This window comes from Dioscorea cayenensis, chromosome 17 (genome assembly GCF_009730915.1).
Source record: "Dioscorea cayenensis subsp. rotundata cultivar TDr96_F1 chromosome 17, TDr96_F1_v2_PseudoChromosome.rev07_lg8_w22 25.fasta, whole genome shotgun sequence".
NCBI classification, from domain to species: domain Eukaryota; kingdom Viridiplantae; phylum Streptophyta; class Magnoliopsida; order Dioscoreales; family Dioscoreaceae; genus Dioscorea; species Dioscorea cayenensis.
The window spans coordinates 17,769,284-17,775,738 of record NC_052487.1 but is presented as its reverse complement, the minus strand read 5'-3'; the positions used below and the strand labels follow the sequence as shown (position 1 = coordinate 17,775,738).

Genomic DNA, 6,455 nt, shown 5'->3' with positions numbered 1-6,455 from the left:
AAAGCATGAAGGAAAATTAATTTTTGTTTGTAATTGAGTGAAGAAATTAAAATGTATAGGCAAATGAAGGAAACATTATTGATAAAGTGTACTCCTTTTCCTTCCATCCTTTTCCATCCTCTCCATCTTATCTCAATCCAAACACACTCTTGAAAAGTAAATATGTAGTACCATAGATTCCTGATGATCCATTGCTATCAATGGTGGAATTAAATAAATTATAATTACAAAAATATATGGATGGAAAGTGATATTAGAACAGCAAATCTAATGTAAAATTATCCAAAACTTAGTGTTGGGATCTATATTCACTTCTAAGATGCAAAGAGGCAAACCAATCCAAGAGCAAGCAACCAATTCAACAACCACTATCAAAATATACAAAAATCAGCACATATATAAAGTAAATGACTTGTAATTACAAAAGAAAATGGAGAAGGTGTGTTAGAACGTCAAATCCCAAGCAGACTGATCTGAAACTTTTTCGATCTCAAATTAAAACACATTACCGGTTATTTCTATCTAGATCAATTTATAATCTCATAAAAATTAACACAAATATCAAAATAAATACCTGAGGACTCAATCAAGCTACCTAGGAATGATCAACTCATCAAAATTCTCAAAAATCCACGCATATATAATGCAAGTGACTAATAATTACCAAAATACATAAAAGAAAAGGTAAATTAAGGCATCAAATGTTAAACAGGATGATCTAAAAATCCATTGATCTAAGAATGAAAAACAAATATATCCACAATGATAAATATCAAATAATTTTGACGATTAAACTACACAGTAATGATCAAAACATCAAAATCCACAAAAAAAAGCAGCTAGATCAATTTATAATCTCATAAATCAACACAAATATCAAAATAAATACCTAACGATTCAATCAGGCTACCTAGGAATGATCAACACATCAAAATTCTCAAAAATCCAAGCATATATAATGCAAGTGACTTATAATTACCAAAATACATACAAAAAAGGTAAATTAAGGCATCAAATGTCAAACAGGATGATAAAAAACTTCATTGATCTAAGAATGAAAAACAAGTATATCCCCAATGATAAACATCAAACAATTTTGAGGATTAAACCACACAGTAATGATCAAAACATCAAAATCCACAAAAAACCAGCAGATGTATAGCATAGATGCATCTCAACAAGAAAACACAATGAGAAAAGAAAGGGTGACAGAGATCTGAAGAGGATCACCAGAGACGGCATTGATGGAGATCAAGGGTTTCAAATTTCATCGGAGATGCGAAATGGAGACGAAGAACGAGAAAAAGGATCAGAGTAATGGCCATGGGATTCCTGGGAATTTGCAACTTGCAAGCTCACTACTTGGTTTGGCACCTCACAGGTGACGGGTTGACGGCGTTTATCGAGTTATCAAAGATTCAGGCTAGGGTTGAAAGATGGGCATGAATCGGGCTAGGATGGGGTCCTAGGGATGATGGGGCGGCTCACAGTCCACGAGTGAGTCCGGGCTCGATTCTCTTCTCAATCGTGAGAATGAGAGAAATTTTTGTTAAAAATATTAATATTTTTAACTTTACAAAGATATAATGGTAATTATATAATAAATATTATATTATAAATATATATGTCACTACTCGATTAGGCTCACGAGCACTCGAGCCAAGTATCTAAATACTCGAGCTCGGCTCGCTCGACTACTCGAGCTACTCGAACTCGAGCTCGGCTCGACCATGACCGAGTCGAGTTCGAGTTTTCATCGAGTCGAGCCCGAGTAGCTTGCGATTAGAGGTGTATCATTTACACCCCTACTCATAACCGGGACCCTTCTGATGCAGGGCCGATTCATGGGTCTCAGCCCAACCGCGGGTCTATTGAATCGAGCGAGGCTCCCACGGGCGGTTTCGAGGCCGGGCCAAAAAGTCGACCCATGCCCCCTCTATGCACAGCTAGAAAATTTACATGAACTATACTAAGCTAATAAATCTCCCTTACCATATAATTTTAGAAGGTGAAGGGATATGACTTCTTCCATAAGGGACCCATTTAAATAGTATTGTGAATAATGCCTACCCACCCATTACCGTGTGATAATTCACTGTGCTACGTAATAGTTGTCTGAATCTAGTGTTAATCTTCATAATTAATGACTAATATCATTTGCTTCGGAGACGAGCCTGATATACAAAAAGAAATGCCACCAAGTCCGGCTCTTATCATCATGAGGATATATGAACCCTTTCTCTATGATATCAAATTGAAATTTCATGCATATAGTTTAGTTTAGCACCTGTGACACGAAAGCTGGAAATCATTATCCGGAGGTATTGATTTTTCAATTGCATGTGAAAGAGCTGTTATTATAGCACAATACTCTCCAAGCAAGTGGTAACCAAGAGAAATAAAAGATAAACAACGATGAAATAACATCAATTTATGCAGATAAAAATGATCCACATAGTTCACACCAAAAGCACGCCAAAAAATACTAAACAAATACACCGAGTATAAATCTAGAGCTTATCTTCGTATGGGAGAGCATTGTGATCTCGCCTTTCAAGCCTTTTTCGTTTCGAATTTTTGCTCACAAGCTGCCTGAGATTAAGAACCAGGCCTATTAGGGTCAGGGTACATAATGTCTTAATGATCAAACACTGACCGGGTAATGCCCGCTATATGTTGCGAGCCCCTCAATGTGCTTTCGCGAGATGACTCAATAACTCGATAAGTAAGCCTTGATATTGTAAAGAGGTGTGCCCTCGGTCTCTAATTCTTCTTTGGTTAAGGACACTATAAATTCCACCAAGTGCTTGCTTAGGTGCTCGAATTTCAACCAAATAAACAAGTTCTAAAAGTCTCGACTCATTGTTAATTGAGGCATATATTGCTCATCTCAATGTTGCCATAATCAGCCAGACACTCAGTGAATTGCATCGCATGCAACACTACATCACATACATCAAACATATCGCCCGCATATGTTCCTCCACCAATGCACTGCTTTTAGACGCCCATTGAAATTCTCGATGACGGAATCTTTGATTTCATTGAGGTACTCGAGCTCCTTTAAACCTATCAACAACCATGTTTGGGCTGTGGTTTCATGTCCAAAGCACTATATTTTCAGTACTCAAGTTCCTTGTCCAATCCAAACTCTTCATATATAATCTTCGAATGTGCTTTTGGATCATCTCTTGAGCCGATATGTCCCTCGTCGATTGCCTTGGCAAGTTCTTGTTCCATAGGCTTTTTAAGTACAGTTTCGCAGAATGAGACCAATGGATCGGAGACTCATGATTTCCGCACTTGCCATGAAATCATTCTCGCAAATCTTTCAAGCAAATTTCAAGGTGAAGCTCACCTGCTCCGGCAATGACATGCTCACCGGGTTTCCTCCATCATGCAAACCGCCATCGGGTCTGATTTAGCTATTCACTTTAAGCCTTCAACAAGCTTTTGCGGAGATCGGAAGCAACTTTACATTGTCATCGCTACTCCAACAACTCGGAGAAATAAAAAACTACATTGCTTTTATGGGATGTGCATCAAGTTCATTGTCATTAGTCAAAGTTGCATTCTTAATAATGAAGTGATCAAAGCCAACCATGGCCACTGTGTTTCCACAAGGAACATCCTCACCGGACTCCTCGCTTCTTGCCCATCCAAATTACAGCTCCCAGACACTCTTCACATATAAGTCTTTATTTTGGCCTGGAACAAAATTTGGTCCCATGATTCTAACTTTCAATCCTGTCGACACCTTCACTGAAAAAACACAACCAAATGCAAAGAACCTTCCTTTATCTGATGCCGGAATCATCTTCAATATATACAACATAAGAGGACCTTCAAAGTCACAGTTCCTGATGGCATTTGCATATATGTCATCCAGCAGTCCTTCATATAAGTTATCAACCCAATACTTCTGAGCCTTAGAAGATGATGGCAGATGGAATATCAACATTTCAAGAAGTGCATTACTAGCAGGCAACCAAGTTTGCATTACTCTCTTCATCATTGCCTTCCCTACCAACTCTTTCTCTTCAGATTTCCGTGTAACCCCGGTTTCGCAGCATTAGCCACAATTTGTCCTTCTGATCATTCATGCAAAAGGCTCGATTATTTGCTTGATAGGTTCATAGCAAAAGTCAAACAAATCCATGTTTGCATGTCGGTGACCACGAGCTCTTACTAGTCCACTTTTTGGTGGCATGATCGAATAGTTTTTCATCCCAAAGCCTCTCCATCATCTTACTCTCATCAACTCCAAATTTAGAAGAACACATCTCGAGCAAAGTCGGGTTAAAGGTAAATGCGACCATGCAATCCAGACGAGAATGCAACAATACCTTTCTCAGGATAAACTCGGACATCACCAAGAAGAGCATACTCATATGTTGCCATAATAACATTTGCATTCTAAATTACCGCTCGAAAAGCCTGATATGCTTCTTCTCCTTCAACTTGAAGCTTTAGAAAACATCTCATCCATTTTATTGACGATTAAAAGCGAAAGCTTGACTCTTTCCACCAATCTCATCAACATGTCCTCGGTGAATCAATGAGGTTGATGATATACTCATTCCACGACTTATTACCCTTGAAGTTCTTCGGAGATTTATCATTCATTTTATAGTACAAAAGAAATCCCCTGTCGACTCAATTCGTGATACCCGTTACGCTTTTATCTTGCCGGGTATCTGTCATTCTGACATCCCTGGCAACTTCCTCTGAGATAATTTCATCGGCCGCAACATGAGAGTCTGTGAGAGTAGACTTGCCTGCAACATCCAATGTACGTGTGCATGCAAATATTATTAGAAACTTCAATGGAAGCTTAAGTTTCATGTGCCACAACATCTTTAAAGAACAAAACAATATGTTTCACGAGTAAATTTCAAATTGAAGTTTGAACAACCTAGTCATTTTTTTATTCTTACCATGATCAATCAACATGAGCAATGACGTATACGCTCGAATATTGTGTTTCGGATCCATGATTTGGATGTAGTCGCTCCACCATAAACTTCAACATCTTGGGTACGGTTCATGTGATTGAAAGAACTAATGGCAAGGTCCACCATATCTTCCTGTGAAGATCAATAGGAACAAGTTGAAATTCAAAGCAATAATAAAGAAATATTACAACTTCGAATAAATTAAAAACAATGATTGAAGTTCATAGAGGATGGACACAACTTTGAAATTCAAGAGATAGTTCATAACCCCAATATAAACATTATAACAGGGGCGGCTCAAGGATAAAGCCAATCAAGCAAAGCCTTTTGCCCTACCGCATCATCTAAGTTTAAATCAATATAGTTTTTAAAATCTTATCACTATGGTTATAATAATAACCATATATTGGGTAAATAATAACTTCAAAATTTAATTTGTGACCTCATTATTAACTTTAAATTTTTAAATTTTTTTAAAATCTTATCCTTGAAATCATAATAATTATTGGTTGTATAATTAATTAATATTTAAACCTTTTTATTTAATACTGCACCAATTTCAAATCTTCGATCATCTAGCTTTTTTAAAATAAAAACTAATAAATTAAGTTCTTAATTTTTTTACTTTAATATATAATTAATTATGTCTTTCTCCCAACCAATAAATCTATTTCCAAAAAAAAAAATGTAGCTTCAATACATAACTAATTATCTTCTTCTCCCAACAAACAAATCTATTTCAAAAAAATATAGCTTCAATATTTTTTTTAATAATTTTTTAATTAATTAATTAGGGTTAGTTTTATGCAAGGGCTTTAGGCCTTTATAAGCCTTGAGTCGCCCCTGCATTATAATAATAAGTATCATTCACCAAATTGAAGTACCAAAGATTCAAACTGAATGAATTTAAAGAAATCTAAAGCATACTCAAATCAAGAATTTAAAAAGCTTTGAAATCATTAATTAATTAATTAAACAGATTGTTAGAATCAATTAGCAAGTTTGTGTTTATCACTAATCAACATATCAAAACTAGAACAACCTCCAGTCTTGTATTAAAAAATTGTGACCATATGTATGTACATATGTATATGCATATAAGCAACTTCTGAAGATATTTTTATTAGACTTTTTCATGTGAAAAATCTCATGGTCACCTATTTTTACATGTGCATATACATATAAGCTTTAAAAAATTATGATTTGATCTCTTATTTTTAATTTTTGTTACAATTTGGTCACTTGAGCATACGACACTAATGTTGATCACATGTGGTAAATATCAGGTTAGATGCCAGAGCAAAGATACACCACGTAGTATGCTACATATGATCGCCGTTAACGCCGTATGTTTTAATAACCAAATCATAACAAAAAAATATAGATAATGGACCAAATCGTAACCTTTTAAAGCTAAGTGCTTGAAATAAAAACACACAAGAAGATAGAGAACCATTTAAGTTGTTTACCTTTTAAATTGTAATGCATTATTTATACTCC

General features: G+C 35.7%; 1 pseudogene; it reads right to left on the bottom strand.

The window, feature by feature from the left end:
* Positions 1-2,510: 2,510 nt before the first annotated feature.
* LOC120281194 lies at positions 2,511-4,995 on the bottom strand (annotated as a pseudogene).
* Positions 4,996-6,455: the final 1,460 nt, after the last annotated feature.